A 26,766-nucleotide genomic window follows, 5' to 3' on the forward strand; every position below is an offset into this window, starting at 1 on the left:
ATTTAAGAGATGCTCGCATGAAACAGGTACAAAAAAAACCAGACAATGTACATTTTCAAATAAAACGTTAAATGTTGGTAAGACGTATATAAATAATGAGTTACGGTTGAGAATCACGTGCGTTCACACTGTCCGGGCAATGAGTCCGATGGATCACGAAAAACTAACGGGGAGAGACTGTATGTTAACTCGAGAGACGGTGTGGACCAACGGGCCGGTGAGTGAGCTCACGCCACCTTCACTCTACAGCAGGCGGACAAACTTCACGACCTGCGTGGGGACATCAAAGCTGTGATAGATGTGAGAAATGTTAGAAATGTATCACTGATAAAAAAAAAGACAGAATTGGAGCCCAGCTGCACTCTGATGCAAGTGTCGCTGATGTTCATTCTTCTCCAGACTTGTGATATTTAAATGTATGAAAGCACTAGTTTTAAGTAATTTTACATTACGACAAAGGCAGAGATTAAGGCTGTGATGACAAACCTTTATCTGAACATCCATAATTGAATTATTGGCCTACCTAGCTTATCAGAGAATGCCTTCCTGTTTGAGTTATATTTTAATTCAGATTTTTAACTCTTTAATCTGGAAGGGTTCCCTTTTGCCTTACAATTGGTTGAAGTGAAACCACTTGTGAAGGGATGTATCATGTTCCGCACATGATAATGGACATTCTAAGCCTTTTTTCCCCCTCATTTGAATTTTCTTGCGAAATTGATTGAAAAAGTTATGGCAACTTATTTTCAAGATCACTTGTTGAAATGGGTTATGAGGATGGTTTCTGCCTGGCTATCACCCAGGTCACAGTCCTGAGGCTGCCTGATTCAGTCGGGTAATGATCTCTGTTTTTTGCTGGTAATGAATAATAGTCCATTTCAGCGTTTCTTGATATGTCTGCTGCGTTTGATACCGTGAGCCATGGGATCTAATTAGACTGCACAGGCATCACTTCAGAGTGGTTTTTATTCCTATTTAGTACACCAACGCCAATGTCTTTTTGGGTCAGTTCATCTGAGACGCGACTTACTCGTTGGTTGCAGCTCTTCAGTGCCCATACGCTTCCCCTTGGATCAATTTACAACACGTATAACTTTGAATTCCACTGTCATGCAGATAATCTACTCAAGTGTACGTTTTTTTAATTATTAAATTGGAGTTGGCGGTATCTATCATATCGCAATGCCCGAGTGAAAGTTATTCATGGACGGCTGTAAATTATCCAAAGATAAATGCTAATAAGACTTAGTGGGATTCAGACACAGTTTATTCAAATCCCTCGAAACTGAAATCTCCTTTGAAGGTAATCTTACTGACTCCATCAAGCACTGCGAACAACTCGAAAATGACACTGAATTCAGAACTGTGTTCATTGACCCACATTAGCTCTGTTATATGTAAAAAAGAAATATAAAATTTGAAGAACAGTGCCAAATTGTGGTCTATTCTAGCTAATATTCTGAGATGTCGGCTCATCATTTTTATTTTTTTCTCGGTTGAGATGTACGGAATGCTTTGTTCGCTGGACATCCTGATTCTAAAGTCACTGGGTCAAAACACAGCAAGCGGAGTGATCACTCAGCACACGGTGCTCACAACACATTACCGCGGATCTTAAATCACTGCACTGGCATCCCGTTTAATTCAGACGTGATTAAACATTTATGCCACTTATGGTGGCCCTTCATGCTTCTGGACCTTCATATTTACATAAACTGTTGACACCTTGTGCTCCAAGTTGCCCATTTCAGATCACTGACTGCTGACACTGTGTTGGTCCCAGTAAGTCATGTAAATACAGGAAGGAGTTGAGGGACCTTGGTTGTTATGCTTTCGAATCAGAAATACTGGTAACTTGAAATCCTTTAAATAAATTTATGAAACCAAATTAGTTTCAGCCTGGCTTATTTTTTGAGCTGGATTTGACTTGCCAAATGGCTCTTTGATGAGTTTGCCCCCACGTGAAGGATGCTGCGGAGAAGCCAACCTTTGTGTGGCGTACCCAGAGCCCGCAAGCTTTGACACGGCCACCTTATGACAGAACGGGTCTCTCACCAAGCGGCCCATCATCGTCGCTCCGCCACTTTCACTAATTGGCTGACGTCACCACCCCCCACTCGCTCACTATCCGAGCTTTGAATTTATGACGCGAGCACGACGACGGCAATACGTAGACGAAATACCAAAAAAAAACATTCCCCGCGGCGGCTGTGATTTTAGACTGGAGATCAAAACTATTATGGGTAAAGGATCTCACCAAGCGTGATGCTTCTCCCAACGTATTTTCGTCTCCGGACATTACGGTCGTCGACGGTGACGCCCGTGGCTCGAGTTGCTCTCGACCCGACACGGCAGGCCACAGAGATCGCCGCAGCCGCCCGGTCTGCCTGCACATTGCGCAGAGATTACTCGCGAGGACTGATCAATGATATGACACCGAGCTCAGCAAGGGGGGTGGAGGGGGGGTGGCACGACATCGTGACCCCGTAACATATTGCCGGGCTGATTTAGGGGAACAAATTGAGTCACTGCGATATAAAAAAAAAACATCGAATTATGGGACTGTTGTTTTATGATTTTAAACGCAACGTGTTATATACCACGAACGAAATCAAAGCATGCGCGTATCAAGATGTGTGTGCGAGTGTAGCACAATAACCATCGCCTCCTCGTGGTGCCAAGTGATAACGACACTGTGGTTTGTGTCACACGGGAAAGGTGGACATTAGTTGGCGGACTCGCCAGAACCCTGACGAGGTGATGATGGTGGTGGTGATGAAGATATGATGATGCAGATGAGATGTTGATAAACCTGACTAGGTGGCGATGGTCCTGATGGGTCGATATTGAATCTGACGAGGTGAGGATGACCGTGAGTGGTGAGGTAGCGATGAACACGAAGAGGCGGTGGTGACAATAATGACGTGGTGATGAACGTGACGAGGTGGAATTGATACTGATGGAGCGGGGAACCTCACAAAGAAGTGGGGGCCCCGCGCTTCGACACAACGGTGTCAGGTGTAATACTTTTGGTTTAGTTTGAAGACGTCGGTGGGGGGGGGCTCACACAGCGTGAATTGTGTAACGTGTGTTGTCCTTCCCCCGCACCTCCGCTGAGCACGGTTGGCTACGTACGGTGTGAAAGACAACGCTACGTACGGTACATGCGGTACATGCGGTACATGTATACTCCCCATGTACGGCCGTGGGCGCGCCGGCGGCTTCAGATAGGTAACATCGCTCAGCCGAGCCCCCGACGATGCGAGGACAGGCAACTGAGACACCAAGGTAGGGGTGGGGGGCGACCACGTGATATATATACACATTATATATATACACACACTGTATATAGTTGTCGTGGTTGCTAAGCACAGGCCCAAAGGTCAAAATCACCAAGCGGCCAAACACGGCAATGTTGATTTATTTATCTTTTGATTTACGCGTGTTTACCCAGGAAAGCCTCAATGAGTCGTAAAATGTGTTTCTCGCGCAAGCGGGTGACGTTCTTATGCGTCATCCCAATTAAGTAATGTCCGGGTATTTTTTTTAATCATTGGCATGTTTGGCCAATCTCGGTTATATTTCAAGTGGGTTGTTTTCTTGTTGTTCCGTGGAAGGAACCAGGAGATCCCAGATGCAACCCATGCAGAGCATGCGGAGAACATTAATAAACGCCACACATTAATAAACGCCCGGAATTGAACCCAGGTGCTACTTACTGTGAGGCACAAGCGTCACCACTCCGCCACCCTGCCGCCCAAATTGAAGGCGCAAGGTGTAATTTGTGCGGAGAGGGCTAAGGAGGACAAAGCGACCCATTGACTGTAATTCGTTGCATCAGGACCCATAACAACCACGCTACGACACCGCTACTCGGAGGTTCGGTGCAGCACCTGTTGCAGGAACTGTCAGAAGGAAGCGATGGTGAGGTGTGGTAGCATTACCTGGTGTTGGCCCCTCGGCTCTCCTCTTTAACTTGTCGTCGAATTTGTCCGTGAAAATCTGATTGGGTGCCAGGACATTATTTGAGACGGCCCTGCTGCTTTGGCACGTTTGACCAAATTCCACGTTCGGGTTGTTTGGCACGTGAGAGGAATCCAGAGTGCGTGATCCCAATACGGGCGGATAGTCCACGCAATATCCATACACACGTGTGCACAAACCCACGTTCTGGAACTGCAAACTGCAATCTTTGATCCCCGAGTTTAAGGCCATCTTCAACCACCCATTCAAGAAGCTTGTTGGGCTGGCTCGAGATCGCTCTTGTTCATTAGGAGAGCACGAACCCTGGAGACCCCCACTCCTACAGACAATCTTTGAACGATACCGAGAGGGGCACAGCCCGCCCCCCCCCCACCCCCGGAAGCCCCTACATCCCTGCCTCTCCGTCCCAGCTCTGCGCGGCTCTGGGAGGGATGCAGTGGAATCAATGGGAAGTCGTAAATGCGCTACGCATCCCATTCACTTGTTTCCACGGAGCCGATGGCTTTATCAGAATCACGAGGAGTTGTGTGATGAGGATTTACAGGGAATCGCCGTCGCGCTGAGGCCCGACGTTGCCGCCCTCCATCCCAAAGCTAGAGGAGTTTTTATTTTCTGTACCGCAAGTGCAAACCGTGACTGCTTCACACATCGTGTGCAGTAGATGGGGAGGGGGGGGGGCTCGGACATGGACGCTCCTCTCGCCTCCTGATGGTTCACCGCGTTGGTCATGACAGACCACTGAGAGCCGGCACTGCCGAGATCCTGGATTGGAATCCGGGTTTCAGATGCTCTCAATTCGGCTGGGTTCTCAAGTGTATTGAGTTGTATCGTCTTAATCCAGTCTCCAAAGGCTGTTAAAAAAATTAAAGTTGAAAATAAATCAAGCTTCTGGGGTTTTTTGCTGCCTATTCTGTCTCTTGAGGATGATCACGTTTGCTTTACACCGGACGCCTTGAAACGAATGCATGTGAGAATTTGTGGCTGTGCGGCAATCGAAGGATTCTCAAAAGTGGTTTCGGGATGTCATCTTCACAGGAGACGGGGTTTGCACTGCTTAACGCAAAGAGTTCCGACTGTAAATGACTCCTTCATGACGTGGCCCTCGCCAGCGTCAACACCTTCGGGGGTCGTGACGCACGGCCGATTATTTACGTCTCTCATCCTACGCGTCGCGACAATGCGAACGTTACCGGTGTGTGGGGTGAAAGAGAGAAGTGAGGTTCGCGCAGCGGGTAAGTAAGGTAAGTAAGGGTGGGGACCACGGGAAGGGGTCGTAGTCGTAATGCGGGGCGAGTGAGGTGTATATGCTGCTGCCCTCTTGACGCAGTCAGCACGTGTGGCATTCAACGCCGGATAGATTGCAATATCGCCCTCACTGTCTGCAAGATATCACGTGGAAGTCACCACTGCCTACCTCTCCCCTCTCATCTCGCTTTGCTTCCCTCCGTACGAACGCTCCAACCTGTCGCTCCCCATCTCTCTCTACCTTCCAACCGCGCACTCTCCTATGCATCTTCTCTCATTTCGCGATACTCTTCCCCACGCTCTCTAAAACCTCTCTCCGCTCACCTCACTCCGCTCTCATTCACATACTCCGCACTCCAGCAGCCAAGGCCTTCAATTGAAGGACACGGTCAACCTTCGCTCACTGAGAGGTCAATTCTTCTTCATGCGACCGCTGTTGCCTGGAATGTCCGTCCACTGAGAATCCGTGCTTCTGAATCTCTGACCTTGCTCAAGCCGAAGCTGCCTGCCTTTTCTCTATTGAACAGAAGCAGGCAAATCAATAAATACATCGTCCCTACAATATAGACTACAGGGCCACAATAGTGGCCCAACAGAATGTGTTACCAGAGGTTTTAATGGAAAAACGCTATTTTTAAACTCTACAAGCAGCCCGCACGCCCTGTGGACGCGACCGTCTGTCCATCCCTCCAGCCAGCAAAACGTTTTTTTTAGAACATTTGATGGAGTTATGATAGCACTCCCCTCGAATTGCGCAGGATCCACGGCCGAGATGGGGGGGTGCGGGGGGTGGGAGGCGTGACGTCAGCGCGCACGAACTCGGCTCATCGTTGCGGGATGAAGGTGACGTCATGGCACAGATGTGCGCCGTGACGTCACCACCCCGCACGATTGTCTATAGCCCTTTAAAACCCACCTCCATTGTGCGCCTGTTACAAGTTAATATTCTTTGTTACAAGTTGATCATCTGTGCGAGCCTCCTTGTTCGCTGCGATGCCCTTCTGCCGCCACCGTTGCTGTGCCTTGCCTCCAGGTGCAGTCCGATTGATCACTGGTTGCAAACTCTGCTGTCTTCCACGATTGCCTTTACACGGTGCTGCGAATCTCATGAATGGGTGACCGGATGGCGCTTGGCAATTAATATTCTTAATGGTGGGGGGGGGGGGGGGGGGTAGTGCCTGAGCTTGAAATCGTACATCGAATGCAGCCGTTCTATCGTATTCGTTGCATTAAACGGATTGAGGTGCCTCAAATGAACCTGGCCACTTGCCTAAACTCGAGTGGCCCTGCCAGCAGCAATATAACGAAGGCCTCGCGTCCGTTACCTCCCACCGCGATGGGTTACGGTGTCGGAGATGCTCCTCCACAGGTTATCCTGGAGGAATGCAGCGATGCATAACATTCGTCCAGTGGTGGCTCGTTATGAAGGGCCCCGTGGGGCTGGGGCCAACTGGTAGAAAAACAAGAGGAAGGGAAATAACCCTTCACAATAGTTACCTCGTCATTATAAATAGTGCATCCCCCCCCACCACCACCACACCACCTCCTCTTCCCAGCGTTCCCCGCTCTTCCCTCCTCACCCCTTCCCCCATGCCCCTTGCCCCCCGCGAGCTTCCGTGCCCCGCCAATACAAACAGTCGTGCGTTGTTTATTTATCCGCAGTTGGCCACTTGGAAGCATCGATGTTATTTTAAGGTCACGAATCGTGCATCAGAGAGCGTGTGTAAGAATCGATATTCCTCAATTCTTGTAAATTCGATTTAACAGGATCAACGTTATCACTGCAGCCACTAGAGGCATTACGATCCACCACAATGTGAGAAAGCGAGAGAGTTAAACAAGTAAAGAACATATTCTTGGTTCTTTCGGTAAAGTCACGTAGAAGGGAAACAATAAAATAATAAAAATATAAAACAATAAAATTATCACGATGTTTCGACTGCAACACAAGCAATCATCATTAGGTGTGAAAACCGCAGCAAGAAAATTATTATTTTATTGTTTCCCTTCTACGTGACTTTACCGAAAGAACCAAGAATAAGTAAAGAACAATAATTATTCTTTGTTTTTTTCGGTAAAGTCACGTAGGTATAAAATAAATAAATAAAATCGCGACGTTTCGGGCGCAACATAAGCGTCCGTTGCGATTTATTTAATTTTTTATTTGATTTTATACCTACGTGACTTTACCGAAAGAACCAAAGAGTATGGATTCCTGCAGTTACGAAAGCTTCAAATCAAGATAGAACAATAACTGTTTGCTCTTGAATCGTGATTCCCGAGTCGTGAGAATCCCTCGAATTTCCAGGGGAGGTGAATTTTCCACCGCTGCAGGTTGCACTCTCAGCGGTGGGACGACGACGAAGGGCCTCTCGTGAAATTGTTCTCGTGGAGTATTCGTAGACATTCTGCCACAGCAGCCGCCGTTGCGACGGCTGCCCGCCCCCGCCCGCTACACTTCGCTCACGCGGCAAGGCAGCGGCGTGGTGAGGCTGTCCCATCTTATTTCCATAGGGCCAGGGCTCGATCAAGCAACATAACAAGAAGAGACATTTTTGTTTGTTTTCGAAATCGGTAAACAAACATTTAAAAAAAAAACCCCCACCTCAATATTTCAAGAGGGCCCAATGCGCGTGGCGAATGCGAGACGGTGGTCGTGAATAATTAACGGTCACGAAGCAGTCCCTTGAACGAACCGCGCGCGGCTCTGGAACCGCAGGGTGCCGACCCCTGTCCCATGCAATGGGGGATCAGCTCTGCGATAATCAGACCGGACTGTCTCGAGATACACTCGCCACCAGCTCATTAAACGCCCCACGATGCTCAGCCATAAATCAATATCTGAGTTAATAGCCCGCCCAGTTTTTGTAAAGCCACTCCGAGTGGAAAGGCCTCCCTCCCCGCCACACGCTGTATCGGTTCGTGGGGGGGGGGGGGGGGCTGTTTTTAACCATACTTCACCAGGCTGGTCAGTGTGGGTCGTCGGTGAAAGGGGAAGGGAGGGCGTGGGAAGGCGCGTCCAGTAAGAGCTCAAATATCACTCAGGTCGAGTGTGAGCCGTGGCCGGGAATCGAACGTTGCTGAGTTAATGGCGCAGTGTGGCGTGAATCACTGGCCTCTGTTCCGGCCCCTAAACTACAAAAAGAGGACAGAAAATCCGGAGCACGTGTTACTTCCCCCGCTGAACACTCCCTGACAAACATACAGTGAGGCTCACGTCGCCTCTCGCGAAAAAAAAAAAAACACCCCGCCACAACTCCAAGGCAAACACCTCGTGCCAGGAATATAAATTAAGGCAAATGCTGTAAAATATGAAGGCGTTTATGCACTGTAACCTCTATTACAAGCCATTATCTCCCTGGCCGTGCCGTCTTATAGCAAAATTGTGCGCAATAAGATACGGATCCTTCCCAGTGACGAGCGCTAGAATTCGATCGAGTGACAGCAGCGGCAGCAGCGGGGTTGATGTTAGGATCAGCGAAGCCGCACGCGTGAGAGGCATTCGGTGCAATGCAATTTTGGGATTGATGGACCGTCAGAGTGACATCGCGTCTCAGTGCGCTGTAGCAACAAGCCGCGGGACGAGGTGCATCGCGAGGAACACACAAGGACCCACGTGTGCCATTGTTTGTCCTATAATTACGAGAAGACTCGTTGCTCTGCAAAGGCAAATTATAGACGGCTGTCGTTTTCACACTCTTCTCACAATGCTGTACTCGGAACACGAAAAGTAATCCAACGCCAGGTTAATATGTATAAGGTTTTTCTCATTTTCCCTAGGATTTGAATAATTCTGTCGAAATAATTACATTCATAGGAGTACGCGTTTAAAAGAGCAATTTTAATTGCACTGTGGTCAGTCTTTTGTATGCGCTACTCCCACCTCGTCTGTGTCGCTGCCTATTGTACGTCATCCGAACTTCTTCCGCCGTTTCAATCCAATTGAATGTTGTAACACGGAAAATCCCCACGTAGCCAGCTACCCAGCTAGTTTAAGTGGCAACGTGTCGCAGCAGCCACTATTTTTTGAAAGATTTGCTGGTTTATCCAAGATGTTTCTGTTGCGCGTCGTCGCTTTAAGATGTTCTCTGTTCATATTTTGTTTGTTGCTGTTGCACTCGACTCAAAACCCGCATGGCTCACAGGGCTATACCTAATAAATGAAACTTAAAGCTTGAAACAACAGAGTCGTTGTTGGTTGGGGTGGAGGGGAGCCCAGACAGCAGTCAGCAGCCAGCCATGAGACTCGAGGCACAGATTCGTTGTCATCGTTGTAAGATTTTCTTTAAAGACTAGCACTGCCCACGTATTTGCGCGGGATACACGACCGGGGTATAGGGTGAAGTGGTGAGAGGGTGTGTGGGGGGGGGCGTGCGATGCGATGACGCCTCCGCTCAGATGTGCGCGGTGATGACACTGCTGCGCTCTTGCCTGCCCGCGCGTCAACCAGACAGCGACATTTGGTTTGACTATTTTTGTAATATACTGGAGTAGGAAAGAGAGTCAAGGAAAGATGAAAACGGAAGGTCTTGAGTCTGAACTCAAACAGGGGACGGGAGTCGACAGCGCGGATGGTTGAGGGACGAGAGCTGTTGACCATGAGGACAGCAGAGAAGATTGAGTAACCTCCCTCTGAGCAAAGGTTGACTGGCGAATTTAACAAAAAGCCTTGGTTGCTGAAGCGGAGACTGTGGAAGGGAGTAGAGTGATATGTGAGAGAGTGCGAGGACAGGAGTAGAGTGAGATGAGAGGGGAGAGGTAGGAGAGTGCGTGGAGGTGGAGTAGAGTGAGGTGAGAGGGGAGAGCCAGGAGAGTGCGTGGAGGGGAGTAGAGTGAGATGAGAGGGGAGAGGCAAGAGAGTGCGTGGAGGGGAGTAGAGTGAGATGAGAGGGGAGAGGCAAGAGAGTGCGTGGAGGGGAGTAGAGTGAGATGAGAGGGGAGAGGTAGGAGAGTGCGTGGAGGGGAGTAGAGTGAGGTGAGAGGGGAGAGGTAGGAGAGTGTGTGGAGGGGAGTAGAGTGAGATGAGAGGGGAGAGTGAGATGAGAGAGGCAAGAGAGTACGTGGAAGGGAGTAGAGTGAGATGTGAGAGGCAGAGGAGTGCGTGGAGGGGAGTAGAGAGAGATTATAGGGGAGAGGCAAGGGAGTGCTTTCAGGGAGTAGAGTGAAATAAGAGGGTAGCGGTTAGGGAATGCGTTGAGGGGAATTGAGTGAAATGAGAGGGGAAAGCGAGGTAGGGGCCAGTTCATGGAGGATCTTAAAAATGTGGAGTCCAGTCTTGAAATTGATTCGGAAATGGATTGGGAGGCGGTGGAGGAATGGGAGGAGTATTGGGTGAGGTGATGCGGTTCCGTTTACGGACATGGGCGGGAAGTATGACAGCGGAATTGTGGATCATCTGAGTTGAGTTTCCGCGTTTGAGTGTTCATCAGCTGCTGAACCAGGATTTGAACTCGAAATGTTCCGATTACGAGGCAGACTCTCACAGCAGCGCCACAACGGTCTTCGTAAAAAAAAATAAACAAAAAAACTGCTCAATGCCGAAATTTCCCCTCCAGATCTTGATGGAGACGGCCTTTGATCCGGCCTGTATCTCACCCAGGGCCCCGTTATTGAATCAGAGCACGAACGCTGGCGGCGGGTTTGGGGGGCCTTGTCCGTAATCTCCCCGCGAGATGCCTGGCTGCCGCGTAATGTTTGTGCGGCCAAACAGGCCGGATTAACGAACGACACGGGGTTTTAACAGCAGCAACGCCAAACATTCACAAACTGACATTTTGTCCGTCCGTAATTACCCATGAAGAAGCAACAATAGAGACGGCGTGGGTTTTTACAGACAGTCTCATCCAGGCGAAATTGTGACCGTGCGTCCGTCACCCGGCGTGTCTGTCTGCCCATCTGCGTGTAGTCAGACGAGCGTGCCTAACAGGCTGGTCTGTCTCTCTGTCTGACCGCCTTGCCTGCCTGCCTGCCGGCGTGTCTGCTCGCATTGCCTCTGTCGGCACGTTTGAGACACACGTGAGCGAGCGAGTGAACACAAGGGGGGGGGGGGGGGGCGGCGATGTCTGTTCAACAGGGGAGGGGGGGGGCAGGGTTGACCCTGAGGAGCGAGGGGGTTGAAGGGGGTCAGGGGACGGAAGGGCCCAGGGGGAGTGAGAGGAGGGCGAGGGGAGGAGGAGGCTGTGTATGTTGAGACTGGGGGGCGGGGGGAGGAGGAGGAGGCTGTGTATGTTGAGACTGGGGGGCGGGAGGAGGAGGAGGCTGTGTATGTTGAGACTGGGGGGCGGGGGGAGGAGGAGGAGGCTGTGTATGTTGAGACTGGGGGGCGGGGGGGGGGCTCTGGGGGTTCCCCCGGGGCGGGGGGGGGGGCGCTCTGGGGGCTCCCCCGGGGCGGGGGGGGCTCTGGGGGCTCCTCCTTAGGGGGGGCTCTGGGGACTCCCCTGGGGCGGGGGGGGGGCTCCCCCCACGACACCTGATTATCATGTGCACGCGTATCCATAGCAACGGGCAGTAACCATCCCCAGTGAGGCCCACCCAGGCTCTGGGGGACGAGGGGACCCGCAGGCCCCGAGACAACGAAGACGCTGTATCAACAACAACGAAGACGCTGTAACAACAACAACAACAACGAAGACGCTGTAACAACAACAAAGACGCTGTAACAACAACAACAACGAAGACGCTGTAACAACAACAACAACGAACACGCTGTAACAACAACGAAGACGCTGTAACAACAACAACAAAGACGCTGTAACAACAACAAACACGCTGTAACAACAACAACGAACACGCTGTAACAACAACAACAAAGACGCTGTAACAACAACAACGAACACGCTGTAACAACAACAACAACGAACACGCTGTAACAACAACAACAACGAAGACGCTGTAACAACAACAACAACGAAGACGCTGTAACAACAACAACAACGAAGACGCTGTAACAACAACAACGAAGACGCTGTAACAACAACAACGAACAGCTATAACAACAACAACAAACACGCTGTAACAACAACAACGAAGACGCTGTAACAACAACGAACACGCTGTAACAACAACAACAACGGACGCCAAGGGACACTGACAGTGACGTCGGCGCTTGTGCCAGGCTGGGTGCATCTCGAGGCCCGGCGTGTTATTGTGGACTGTACCCGATGCGGGAAACGTCGCCTGTTATTTTTTTCGTCCCTTTTAAGGCCACAGTGTTAGTGACGAATGCGTTGAGTTTATTTGTTTCTGTTTTACGAATTGATTTCAATCTAAAACGAATGGACGCGTGTATTCACGGTAGCGTGACATTTATAAGATGTTTTTCTTGTTCATGTTTTTGTTTGTTGCGGTTGCACCCGATTCAAGAGCCGAATGGCTCACAGGGCTATACCTAATAAATGAAACCATGAACTATTAACTTATTACACGGGCGCACAATCCGCCTTCCTCACACCGCGTTCTGCACGGACGTGGAAGCGGATGGATGTTTTCTGGGACTAAAAAAAACCTCACACTCGATACATATTTCACGAAGTGTGGAAATTAAGGAATTTAAGAAAAATCAAATAGTGCCCGGGGAACGATTACAATAAAACAAAAATGTTAAATTATAAAAAAAAATTGTAAAAAAAAAATGTGTATTTTTTTTTTATATATATAAAAAAATGAACTTAAATAAAAATAAAAGCTGTGATAAGAGGCCGGTGTCGAATGAGAAGTTGTGAAGAGCTGTGTTAGGGTTTGGTAGCAATAGTTATAGCCCCCCCCCAATCACCCCCGCCCCCCCCGTGACATCATGCATCGTGTATCCTGAAGCCGTTCACAGCGTCCTCCACAAGGTGACGGCGATCAGAGCCGCCGGGAGGCCCTCTCGCGTTTCCATAGTCCAGCCTCATCAATCACAGCGACATAAAGCACACAAGCATTATGCGCCGCGCTCACCCCCGCATCGTTGCAACATTCGGCTTTGAACATTCTCCAAAAGCCCCGTCTCATTATTTGTATTCTCAGCGGGGGAGGCTTCGGCGATGGAGGTTCGGGGGGGGGGGCTCAGGAATATTTTCGATATAACCCCGCAAGTCCGCACCTCCCGCCACTTTCAAAGCCGTTCCCGATGATTGTCGGTAAGTCTCGCACAAGGTGCCGTCTGGAACGTTCTCTCTCATATCCGATCTGCGAGCACGACTGGCACTAACTACCCCCACCCCGTCACCATCAACGACGCGAGCCCAGCGGCAACACAGGCTCCGAGTCAACGTTCAAAACGTCGGGCCAACGTTGGCCCAACGTTTGTCGTCTCTGATCAGACTAGTCATGACTGAAATTAAGTAAGTAAAAATTGTGAATCTTGACTTAAAGCTTTCGTGACTGCAGGAATTCATACTCTTAGGGTATTTCAGGTAAAGTAACAAAGATAGAAAAATAAAAAAAATATAAAAAATCACGACGGTTCGATCGCAACACAAGCAATCGTCTTCAGGTGAAAAAAATACAGCAGGTGGACTGCTGAGGCAGGAAGAAATATATAGCGAGAGAGCTACTGCAGCCAAAGGTGATATAGGTTTGAGATGGGTACAACCCAAGGGTAAGTGGGCCGGGCTAGAGATGGAATTTGCAAGTAAATGTAAGATCGCAGAGCTAGGAATACCTAGGCTATTGTGTTGCTAGAGATTAGCATGTCAATCTGTTAATGTAACCCCACGATTACGGTGCTGAAGAAGCCATTGCATTGCTCGAGATTAGAGAACAGCATGTCAATGTGAGAGGGCTCCCGCAGCAGATTCTGTGTTAATGAGAGAGACATTCAGCCTATTAAACAACGAGCGCCACCGCCGCATCGAGGAAAAGGGAGCAGCAGCTATGTTAGTGAGACATTTAGCCTGTTAATGTAAAGACATTTAACAAGGTAATGTAACTCAGAGAGTCGGAAATAACTGGCAAGACCACTTCAGCTGTACTTAATTCACCTCACTTGAGGTCTCTAATTAAAGACATCTCACTATCTCCAAGTGATTTGCTTGTCAGCTTAGATGTAGTTTCTTTGTTTACCAAAGTTCCTGTGCTTGACACCATTGCAATCATTGAAGATTTGGTCCAACAAGGACTGAATGCTGATGTACCGGCCCTGGTGAGACACTGCCTCACCAACTCATCACTTGGAATGGTACATTCTACAAACAAGTTGAAGGTACCCCAATGGGTTCTCCCTTATCTCCAGTGGTAGCCAATGTTTTCATAGGAACAATTTGAGACAGATGCCATCCAGACATCCATCCTACGTCCTTCCTTGTGGAAGAGATACGTAGATGACACGTTCGTCATCTGGCCACATGGCCTGCCAGCTCTGAACCAATTCTTCAACCACATCAATTCCATACACCCAGCCATCAAATTCACCATGGAGGTGGAAAGGAGGGCAAGTTACCATTATTGGATGCTTTAATCGAAAAGAGACCAGATGGCTCATTGGGACACTCTGTCTACAGGTAAGCCACCCACAGGGATGCCTATCTAAAACCTGACTCCCACCACCATCCAGACCAGAAGAATTCCCTTATCAAAACTCTACACCACAGGGCTCGTTGCATTTTCGACCATCACCACCGAGCCAGTGAACTGGAGCACGTACACCAAGCTCTCAAGATGAATGGATATTCGGATTGCACAATCCGTAAAGCTGTCACCCCAACCGTTGTGAGAGAACCACCAGAGGACCCAATCAAAACCATCACCTTGCCATACATAGCAGGGGTCACCAAAAATATTTCCAAAATCATGAGCAAACACAAGATCCAGGTCCGATTCAATACGGTACGTAAAATGCGTTATTTGATCCCATCTGTGAAGGATGTGATCCCTGACATGCAATACCCCGGCGTCTACAAACTAAGCTGTGCCTGCGGCAGTAGTTACATTGTTGAAACTAAGCGATATGTCTCGGACCGTGTTCGCGAACACAAGGCGGATCTGAAACACAGTAGCACCAACACCTCTGCCGTGGCTGATCATTGTTTTAACGCTGTCGGCACACATGAGATACATTTCTCCAAGACGAAGGTACTATGCAAACCCACTGGCTTTCAACAAAGATTTGTTCATGAAGCCATCCAGATATATAAACACAGACACAATTTCAACCGAGAAGATGGGTACAAACTGAGCAATCATTGTAAGGACGTTATTAACCAGGCAAAGTCATAACTGGCTGTGATGCTTCCATCCTACCTGCCTATGTGAGCAGTTATTTCCGACTCTCTGAGTTACATTATCTTGTTAAATGGCTTTACATTAACAGGCTAAATGTCTCACTAACAAAGCTGCTCTGGTTGTTTAATAGGCTGAATGTCCCTCTCATTAACACAGCCGCTGCTGCGGGAGCTGTCTCACATTGACATTCTAGTCTCTAATCTCGAGCAATACAATGGCTTCTTCAGCACCGCAGTGGTGGGGTTACATTAACAGATTGACATGCTAATCTCTAGCAACACAATAGCCTAGGTATTCCTAGCTTTGCGATCTTACATTTACTTGCAAATTCCATCTCTGGCCCCGCCGACTTACCCTTGGGTTGTACCCATCTCAAACCTATATCACGTTTGGCTGTAGTAGCTCTCTCGCTACATTTCTTCCTGCCTCAGCAGTCCGCCTGCTGTTTTTTTTTTCACCTGAAGACGATTGCTTGTGTTGCGATCGAAACGTCGTGATTTTTTATTATTTTATAATTTTTCTATCTACGTGACTTTACCGAAAGACCCAAAGAGTATAAAAATAGTGACTGAATCCAAAAAAAGCATTGTCCTCGGCGATGACACCGAGAATTGCTGATCGCTGCCGAGCAGAAAATTGCCTCCCATCGTTATTAGCAAGCCACTGGAGCTAATCCACTTTTAAATTCCGAGATTTAAAATAATTTCCTTAAAACTAGTTTTTTTGTGTTTAGTTTGCTGTTCTTCCCCGGCACCTGCGTGTTAGCGTGGTTGGCCACGTTAGCGTGGTTGGCCAAGTTCCACGCACAGTACACGTACATCAGCGCCTCTCTAAGAAGCTCTGCTAGGGATGTAATCCACGCAATTGAGTCTCAAATGCTTTGAATGGCTCTTCAAGGAGGGTGCCCCCTTTCACTCTCTCGTGCTCACACAAACACCTTTCAACGACATCTCGGCGAGGCTACAAAGGCGCACATGAAACGGCCGTGATTTTGAAGACCGCTGATGTGCGCACCCGGCCCTGGGCGGGGGGCGGTGGGGTTAGGGGGGGGGTGAGGGGGGTGAGGGGGGGGGCTGAGTGGAGAGGGAACGGAGAGTGGGTGATGGGAGGGGGTGATGGGAGGGGGTAATGAGAGGGGGTGATGGGAGTGGGTGATGGGAGTGGGTGATGGGAGGGGGTGATGGGAGGGGGTAATGAGAGGGGGTGGTGGGAGGGGGTGATGGGAGTGGGTAATGAGAGGGGGTAATGAGAGGGGGTGGTGGGAGAGCCTGTCGCGGGGCGGAGCTTGCAAGCCACACAAAAACAAATATCCCCCTACAGCCTTAACAGAAAGTAGGAGCAAGTACTGTTAGCGAGAACCTATTAAGGCCGGGACGGCACACGAGTGGGTGGATGTCGATGTTTACTGCACACTGCACCGGGTACTCGTTTGAGGCTGAGTCGACCTAGGGGAAAGCCCATGACCAGTTCAAATAATCGTCACTGGTGTTGGCGGTGAGCGGGAATCGGACCAGGGTGGCCAAGTTTGTAGCGCAGCGCGCGACTCGCCACCGTGCCGCTCCCCACACACTCCACAGCCCTGACCAGAGCGCCCAAGCAGATGCTGAGCCATACCCCCCAAACCCCGAACCACACTCCACCACCTAAACACAAACCCAACCCTCCCTTAGAGCTTAACAAGGCCGTAGCCATGGAGCCAACATTGGGGGGGTCCAAATCTTCCAGTGGGTATGGGGGTCCCCCCCCCCCAGAAAAATATCTAAATTTTAAAACGAATTTCCTGCCTAAAATATTTAAAAATTCACTAACACATAGGATGGACTTTTTAATTTTATACAATAATGTCTAATAGTGTATTGTATTACATTGCTCTGTTTTTTTTAATCTTTTCTTGTTTCATTGTATGTAATGGCAGAGATTAGGGATTAATAAAGTACAACCATAACCACAAGCATATAAACAGAAATCTATTTTATACCAATATATTGGGGGGGGGGGGGGGGACATTTTGAGCATATTTGAATAATGGAGGGGATGTGTCCCCCCTCAATATATATTATCATTACGGCCTTGGAGCTTAACCAATCGTTATCGGTAACTGTAGCAGACTAGCTAACAAGACTGGCACACTAGCTAACACCCGAGCAAACTCGCCAACTAACCATTAATCATAACTGTGACTCGCCAACAAGATGAACCCAATTCCCAACAATATAGCCGACGAACCCTGACCAGGTCTTCACTTCGCCTCGAAGCGATGGCATGCACAACACTTTCAACGGAGCTCTCCCCGGTTCTGATGTATCGGTACGAGTTGAGTTAAAAGCAGACAGACTGCCGATGCCATTGAGGCAGCCTCCGTTTAGTAATGACAATAATACATAACGTTCAATCTTAATATGAAGCTTTCGTGACTGCAGGAATCCTTACTCTTTGCTTATTTCGGTGAAGTCACGTAGTTAGAAATAAAATAAAACAAATCACGACGTTTCGATCGCAACACAAGCGGTCGTCATCAGGCTGATGAACCAAAGAGTAACACATAATGTTGTGGCTGGTTTCACGCGCTGGTGTTGGCAAGCCGCGTGGTGAGCTTCAGACGGATTGATTGCAGGGGGTTTTGTCTTTCTTTCGTGAAAATACAATAGGCGCTGTCCTCAGATGGACCCCAGGATGGATGTTATGTTTCTCGTTGTGTTTCTCGTATTTTCATGATGTTTATTGCGCAAAGTGCACCATATACCGTTGTCTCGGAGCATGCAACACGATTCGGAGTGAAGACGTGACATCACGAGAGTGCCATAATGACGCTCTGGACCATAGAATCAGAATCAGCATGTATCCTGGAGAAATCCGATGAGCCGTGAAGCTCTTTTTTTACAGATGTTTAGTAAGGGCAGATCAGAAATTAATAGGTTTGCTAAATTCTAGATTTGAAGCTTTCGTGACTGCAAGGATTCATACTCTTTGGGTTTTTTTCGGTAAAGTTACATAGGTAAAATAAAATAAATTAAAATCAAAGAAAACAATTAAATCACGACGTTTCGGAGGCAACACAAGCTTACGTCTTCAGGTGGAACAGTCACAGCAAGATCGCTGCATCAAGTGGGGAGGCTCTGAGAGCCTCGAGCTTAAATACAGGTTAAGGGGGGGGGGGGAGGTGCCAAGTAGTGCACATTGATGGGGTGCGGAGCTACGTTAATCCGTCTTTTGTTTTGTTGAGGGTGCAGGGGATGCAGTGTGTCACTGCACGGGGGCAATGGAAAAATGGAAACATATACCAATAGAGGATATCATCTCTCAGGTCGATGTAGCCCTCAAAGGCATAGGACACATCCAAGCAGACGTTGCGAGAGCTGAAACAGCCACTATTCTTAAGAATGCTAAGAAACCCATTAGAAACATCAGCAAAAAATAATGCTTTGAACTCGAGAATTTAAAAAAGAGGGATGATATAGTCATCCTCTCGGCCGACAAAGGCAATGCCACTGTCATTATGGATAAAAACTCATACAATAACAAAATCCAGGACCTACTCAATGATGGGAGTTACTCAAAAATTAAAAATTACCATACTAACAGCCTCACGATAAAAAACAACAAGATCATCACTAGTTCGACTTCCCTAATCGATGCAACCAAACGTCCCTCCCTAAAACCCTCCGCTGGAAGACCTCCCAGATTCTATGGTCTTCCCAAGATCCATAAAGAAGGTACCCCACTACGACCCATCGTGTCCACGATCAACTCCCCTACCTACAAGCTAGCCCGTTTTCTGTCAGATACGCTGCTTCCCTTCACTGGAAAAATCACCTCAGCAGTACTTAACTCAACCCAATTGGTTTCTATGGTCAAAGACATTGTACTATCTCCTGACGATATCCTCGTCAGCTTTGATGTGGTCTCTCTGTTCACCAAGGTCCCAGTACCTGATACCATAACAATAATTGAAGATTTGGTCCAACATGGACTGGACCCTGATGTACCTGCGCTGGTTTGGCACTGCCTCACCAACACCTACTTTACTTGGAATGGCACCTTCTACAAACAAAATGAGGGTACCCCTATGGGTTTCCCCTTGTCACCAGTGATAGCCAATGTTTTCATGGAGAAATTTGAATCAGACGCCATCCAGACATCCACCCTTAGTCCTTCCCTGTGGAAGAGATATGTGGATGACACTTTCGTGATTTGGCCACATGGCCTCCCAGCTTTGAACCATTTCCTAGACCACATCAATTCTAGACACCCATCCATCAAATTCACCATGGAAGTGGAGAAAGATGGCAAGCTGCCATTCTTGGATGTTCTGTTTGAGAGGAGGACTGATGGGTCTTTGGGACATTCTGTTTACAGGAAGCCCACCCACACATATTCCTACTTGAAGCCTGATTCCCACCACCATAGAGCTCAAAATAATTATCTCATCAAAACATACCATAGAGCTCATTGCATTTCTGACCAACACCACCTGACCAGTGAATTAAAACATTACATCTAGCCCTCAAGATGAACGGTTACTCTGACCATATCATCCGCCAAGCTGTTTCTCCCACCATACAGAAACAACTACTTGACACTTCGATCAAAATCATCACACTGCCATACATAGCAGGCGTCACCAAAAAGATTTCCAAAATTCTAAACAGACACAAGATCCAGGTTCGGTTCAATACAGTGCACAAAATCCGTGATCTGATCCCATCCGTAAAGGATGTCATCCCTGACTTACAGTACCCCGGTGTTTACAAATTGAATTGTATCTGCGGTGACTGCTATATCGGGGAGAAAAACGACAAATTTCTGACCGAATTCGCGAGCACAAATCAGATTTGAAACACGGCAGAACGAATTCGTCGGCCGTAGCTGATCATTGTCTCAACACAGCGGGTTCTCATGAGATTGTTTTCTCCGATACCAAAGTACTCTGCAAACCTTCCGGTTATTACCAAAGATTTGTCCATGAAGCCATCCAGATATACAAACATAGACACAACTTCAACCGAGAGGATGGTTTTAAATTAAGCAACCACTGGAAAGATGTCATAAACCAAGTCAAAACTTTAGCTACCTTATAAACGCACAGCATATTCTTTCCGAACTTTTCCATTTTGTTTCCATTTTTCCATTGCCCCCGTGCAGTGACACACTGCATCTCCTGCACCCTCAACAAAACAAAAGACGGATTAACTTAGCTCCGCACAACATCAATGTGCACTAATTGGCTCCTCCCCCCACCCCCTTAACCTGTATTTAAGCTCGAGGCTCTCAGAGCCTCCCCACTTGATGCAGCGATCTTACTGTGACTGTTCCACCTGAAGACGGAAGCTAGTGTTGCCTCCGAAACGTCGTGATTTAATTGTTTTATTTTATTTTACCTACGTGCCTTTGCTAAATTCTAACTCGCCTCGGACAATGCGAGGGGACACACACAGGCGGAGTGAGTACAACAAATTTGATTTTATTTATTCAGCACAGTTGCTGAGCACAGTGACAAACACTCCGAACGCTAGGCGGCTTAGCAACAAACATCACTTTTATATATAAAATTGTATTGGATAAGAGCGAATATGTGCAATTCTTTATTCGAGAATGTTATTGGTAGTTGGGGAGAAGTCGAAACGGGGGAGGTGGTGGTGGCGGTGGTGGGGAGTATGCCAAAGTCGAGCGGATAACAGAAAACAAATCCGTCTGCCTTTGTGCGTCTCCCCTCTCACGAATTCATCAACCGCGGCCTTGCATTCATCAGCGCAACGCTGCGACTGCGGGTGTCTGAGGAATTGGGGGCAGGAGTGGTGGTGGCGGACGGGGCTAATTGGAAAAATTGAGCAGAGACTGAAGCCCACTTCCTATATAAACAACCTGTACCTTATAAAACGTAACAACAACGAAAAATCTCGAACATTAGGTTCACTCTCATGCGAAGTGCCCACGTCATGAATGCAAATGACACGCTCAGCCCGCAATCGCAATAATTGCTTGCAATTAATGTAGTTTGGACGTGGCGTTAGATAATTGCAATTTTCAATTAAATTCGTGTTATTTTTTTTATATTACTATAAAATAAAAAGCCAAACCAGCACCGGTCGAGATTGGTGATAAATCGACATATTGTACCGTGTTGATGTATCCAGGAAAGGCTCAATGAGGCTCCGCTCTACTTTTCTAGAGGATGTTGTCTCAGTGGCTTCTCAGTAGGACTGTATTTGATAATGATTTAAAATGTGTGGCGAACATCACCAGCACCACCACAGCTAACGCCACCACCACTACCACGTATTTGTCACGATCATCCACCATCAACACCGCCATCACATCCATTATCACCACCGATCATCACTACCCTCGCCCATAATCACTACCGATCTACCATCACATCCATCACCCACCACGTCTACGTGCAGCCACAATCATCACTACCAACATACAATCACATTAACCAGAATTACCCAAATCTACTGCTCACCACCTCATAATTACCAACCTACCATCATAATCATCATCACCACCCACCATGACCAGTGATCCACCACCACATTCATCATCACTACACACTATCATTACCACCACCAGCATCACCATCACTACCAACCTACCATCATGTTCATCATCACCACCATCATAATCACCATCGCCAAATCACTAATATCCCATCACCATGGTGTAGTGGATAGACTTGCTCTGAACCAGGCGATCTGAGTTCAATTCCCGGCCAGGGCTAATATCAGTGGCGAGTGCCGGTCATGGGTGCCCCCCCCCTCCCCCCACCGTATTCACCTCCCCGCACTCAGCAGGGTGGTGAAGTATGGTCAAACAGCCTCAATGACCAAGACGGCGTGCAGAGGCAGTTAACCAACAAAGGGAAATTTAATGATCATTACTACACGGAGGTGCAATCACGGAGATTGATGCATTTAGACGCGTTTCCAAGTCGGTAAATTACGTGAGTTTGTTAGATACCCGAAAAAGAGACTTCGTGGGGAGGCCTTCACCCAGCAGTGACTTGACGAAGGGATGTAATCACTTATTATTGTTATTATCTGAGCGACAAAACCCATCTGGGACTTGACGTGGACTAATGTAGTGAGATTTTAATCACTCATCTCTTCCCGGAGGCCTGTAAACCGGCACGCTACCAGTAGCAGCAGCGTCACCTCCCTCCACGTGGAGTCCTCTCTCTACTCTCACGGCCATCACGGGCACCATGGACGGTGCCGCGTCTCGTGCTCACCACGGTCCGACCGGTGGTGTAAGATCGACATTACTACGGCCGCGACAAGTACATCCAGAGAATGACCATGCACCCGTGGACTTCCAGCAACTTGACTGGTGAAGCAGGTGACAGGCCCCGTTCTGATATCACTCGCCACTCATGTTAGCCGTGGCCAGGAATCAGGTCACATTGTCTTTCCATAATGCAGTGAGCTAGATGGGTATTTTGAAAAAAGAAACCCTTTTCAGTTTTCATTTCATTATCCTTTCCACCCCCCCCCCCCCAAATTACTTTTAAAAATTGTGCCATCTGCGTTATGTTGTCACGAGTACGGCTACATACATGGAGGATTAGATCACAGAACTACTTTGGAGATCCCTTCATTTGCCTTTTATCCACACTAGGTGGGGCTCGTCATAACATCATCATCATCATTATCGTCGTCGTTTTTTCATCTATCAAACGTTTAATGTGACATCACCATTGTCATATATCAGTTGCGTATCATCATCGTCATGATCTTGTATTAGCCCTACGGAGAGTGTTCGTCGCAGGTCAATACCATTCTGTAATTCTCCAACTCGATATTTAGCCGAAGTGAGTGACACTCCAGATTGAAATGTAGGGTTTTTTTGTGTGTGGAGTTACTGGTAACCGGGCTGAGATCATCAACTACTCTAAGCCTACAATTGAGAGTTTAATCACGGGCAGCTTCAACCACGAGAATTCTAACGACAGAATCTCAGCATTGGCAGCTCACTTCGTGTGGCTGACACGGCCATTAAGAACTCCCTTGAACCTGCCAGATGAATAGAAACAAAAGTCTGATTATTGTGTTGAAAACGTTGGCGCATGTGCGGAACACAGACACACACACATACACACACGCGCGCGCGCGTGCACTTCTTCCGTGTGTCTGGGAAGCATTGTTCACAGTTGTGAAAGCCCGCAGAAGAATTCTTTATTGGCGTGAAGGACGCCTGCTGGGTTGCTCGTGCGAGCTGGCTCGAGAATGAAGCGAGCGCCCTCATTGTGCCGGGCACAAGGCGTGACGGCGCCCGCGCGTGGCCCCGTGCCAATCTGCCGCCCTGCGCGGTAGCGTGGCCCAACCTCACGCAGTCAGAGGTAACGATTAGGAGATGGAACAACCCATTCTCTCCCGCGGTGCTTCGGTCAACTGATTTTGATTGACTGAGTGATTGACTTTATATTATCGGACAAGAACCCATTTAGACATCAATTTTCCGTTTTGTGTATGTGTGTGTTTTTTGAACTGGTGATCTAGGTCAAGAAGTCAAAGCCAAAACAGAGTGAACACACAAACAGATAGGCGAGTCAATCACACGGCAGCATTCAACGCGTGCCATTTATCTTGAGCCCTACTTTGTAGTCTCATGTATTGCGTTCTTCTATATCGCAATAGTCCGTTTCTATCATGGGACCTGTTTGTCAATATCAAAGTATAAAAAAATTACAATAGGTTTTACCCTTTCTGGCAATAAAACAGGAGGTGTTAAGATGTTCAAACACCAAATAGAAACTTTTGCAAAGCATCAAGTTTACTGCATTAACCACACACAGTACTTGTGGTGAACATGGTAAACATGCTGTGAATATATAAGCGTTGTCTTTGAAACTGATTGCCCTACACCAGAGACAGCCTTCTTCATGGCCGAGTCTCGCAAGTGTCAGACCAGAGATTGCCAACAGGCGAACAGTACAGAGATAATGCAGCATGTATCAACGCATTTTACAGCTCGGGGTGAGCAGCTATATTACCGTTTCTATTAAATTAAATGTTTTGACAGAAATGAATTACTGTACTTCAATGAAAAAAAATATGCCTCCGTTATTTTTTCTTTCAGAAAGCGTGATAACAATGACCTGAAGAATTAGAGACCCATTTGCCTGGTATCTCACGTGGTTGGATTGTTCATGATCGTTGGAAACACGCCAATCGATGACTGAACAGGCCAACCAATCACGTGATGAAATGAGATTTAAGAAAGGTTTCTCCACCACGGGCCACATCCGCACTACCAATCAGATTCTGGAAGGAAAAAGACAGCCTAATGAAGTCCAAATTCCCTTATGCCGATCTGTTTTTAGACAATTACGTTAATTTGACACCGTGGGTATTGAGGCGGTTATCCCAGAAGACGTATTTATAACGAAACTAATTTAGATAAATGGAACATGTATACTAAGATTACATGAACAAAGTAACACAATACATACTAAGAAGGGGAGTCAGACCAGGAGACACGCTTTCACTAGTATTACCCACATCAACATTAAACGTTGATTTTCAAAATTTGTATTGCAGAAATAATTGTATAAATGTTATGTCAATGGAGAAGGGATTTGCCATCTCCATATTTGGCGATGACAGAGCCATTAAAACAACGAATTGAAATGCAGACAACGAAGCAGCGAGGAGGATTCCAGACGTTAAGAGCAGCAGATAAGAAGTAGCGATCTCCCACAGCTGAAGACTGAAGTGTCTCCGTCGACTCAATTAATCGGGCGGCATTCATCTCACTTAGCGGCTCGGAAAATGTAACATTTTCATGACAGTAAAGCACTGTGTCTAGACGACACTCTTGACTTTCCACGAAACGACACTCGCTTTAGTTACAGTGCTGAATAGACTCAGCAACGATAATAATGTTTAAAAAAATAATAATTTACCCACAAATCATACGCTGATACTCAAGACTCTTATTCGGGAGGGTCCTGCTACAGCGGTGATCGGCAACCTGCGGTTCCGGAGCCGCATGCGGCTCTTGCAAGGAATGTTTCGTGATGTTATTCATTAAGGATCACCACCGTCTCGTATTAACATGCATTGCGGCTCTTGAGATATTGAGGTTAAGGCTGAATTCGAAAAAAAAGTCTCTTATTTTGGTTGCCGACCTCTGTGCTACGGTGACATAGTTGGCAAAATCTTTTAGAAAGGGGTATGGCTTTGTGCGGTAAATACCTGGAGAAAAACCCCGCGGATGGGAGGAAATAGCAGCCAAAACCTACGTGCAGATGGATTCAATAATCCGGTGCTGTCAGGGCCGGATTAAGATTTTGTAGGCCCCTGGGCTACAGGTACTGTGAGGCTCCCAGGAATATTTTCAAAAGGAAAACAAAGCTAAAGAAAAATAAAATGTATTTTTTACAAGGCTAACAACAAATAAAATTAAGCATTCATAAGTGAAATAACTTTTCACTTAATCTCTGGAGGCTCTCCAGCTGGCGGAGGCCCCCTGGGCTGCAGCCCCTAAAGCTCGTGCCTTGATCCGGCCCTGGGTGCTGTGCTCACATCTCCTGGTCACATCGGAGCGCAAGCCTACAACAACTGTTTTTTTCTCTCTCAGGTGGTCTCCCACAGCCAAATGCAGGCCAAGATCAACTTGCTTAGCTTCCCAAATGAGACGTGAACGAGGATGGACGGTGACTCGGCAGTGGCGACCTGGGAATCGTGGAAGAGAACTCGCAACACCTTGCGAGTGAGCCGAGCGCTCTTACCAAAGCGACCCCAAATGGAATCACGCACGCACACACGAGGATCGCGAGGACACAAATAACCTTCTCTGTACCCTCGGTTCGACGGGAAACGGCGAGAAGCCCGAGATTAAACAAATCGCAGCCTCAATTATACGTTTATGAATTATTTAAAGCTGCCTGTGCGTCGTGAGTACATTCACAGGCAAGGCACGAACACACCTACAGCACTGCATGGAACACTCACACGCCACATGCAACACACACACACACGCGCGGTGTACATGCTGCATATACTGTCTTGATGGCATGTGCAGCTTACATTTGGAACACACACGCGGCCGCCCATGCACATTTAGAGGATCGTGGTGTTGCCGTGTGTGTGAGTGTGTGCGTGTGCAAGCTGCCTCGTGATGTTGCCGTGTGTGTGAGCGTATGTAAGCTGCATCCTCCCCTTTAATCTACACCCCCCCCTCTCGACTCACCCCCCTCCGCCTGCCCGTCTGTCCGAGACGCGCGTGGTGGGGGAGACGGGCAGACAGGGAGCAGAGGGGCGGACGAGGACGACGACGACGACGAGGAGGAGGAGGAAGCGACGTGGGGATGAGAGGCGGTGGTGGATCTAC

General features: G+C 47.9%; 1 long non-coding RNA gene across 1 annotated transcript in view; it reads right to left on the reverse strand.

Annotated features, from left to right (window-relative positions):
* LOC116948852 (uncharacterized) overlaps positions 1 to 26,762 on the reverse strand; it is a 31,065-nt gene extending 4,303 nt beyond the window's left edge. Inside the window, exons 1-2 of the long non-coding RNA XR_004403861.2 lie at positions 26,626 to 26,762; positions 2,258 to 2,387 (exon numbers count right to left, since the gene is read on the reverse strand). This is a non-coding gene — a long non-coding RNA (uncharacterized LOC116948852). The remainder of the gene's footprint in view (positions 1 to 2,257; positions 2,388 to 26,625) is intronic.
* Positions 26,763 to 26,766: the final 4 nt, after the last annotated feature.

Source organism: Petromyzon marinus, chromosome 35, assembly GCF_048934315.1.
Source record: "Petromyzon marinus isolate PM22_M1 ecotype Great Lakes invasive population chromosome 35, UKy_Petmar_22M1.pri1.0, whole genome shotgun sequence".
In the NCBI taxonomy this organism is placed as follows: domain Eukaryota; kingdom Metazoa; phylum Chordata; class Hyperoartia; order Petromyzontiformes; family Petromyzontidae; genus Petromyzon; species Petromyzon marinus.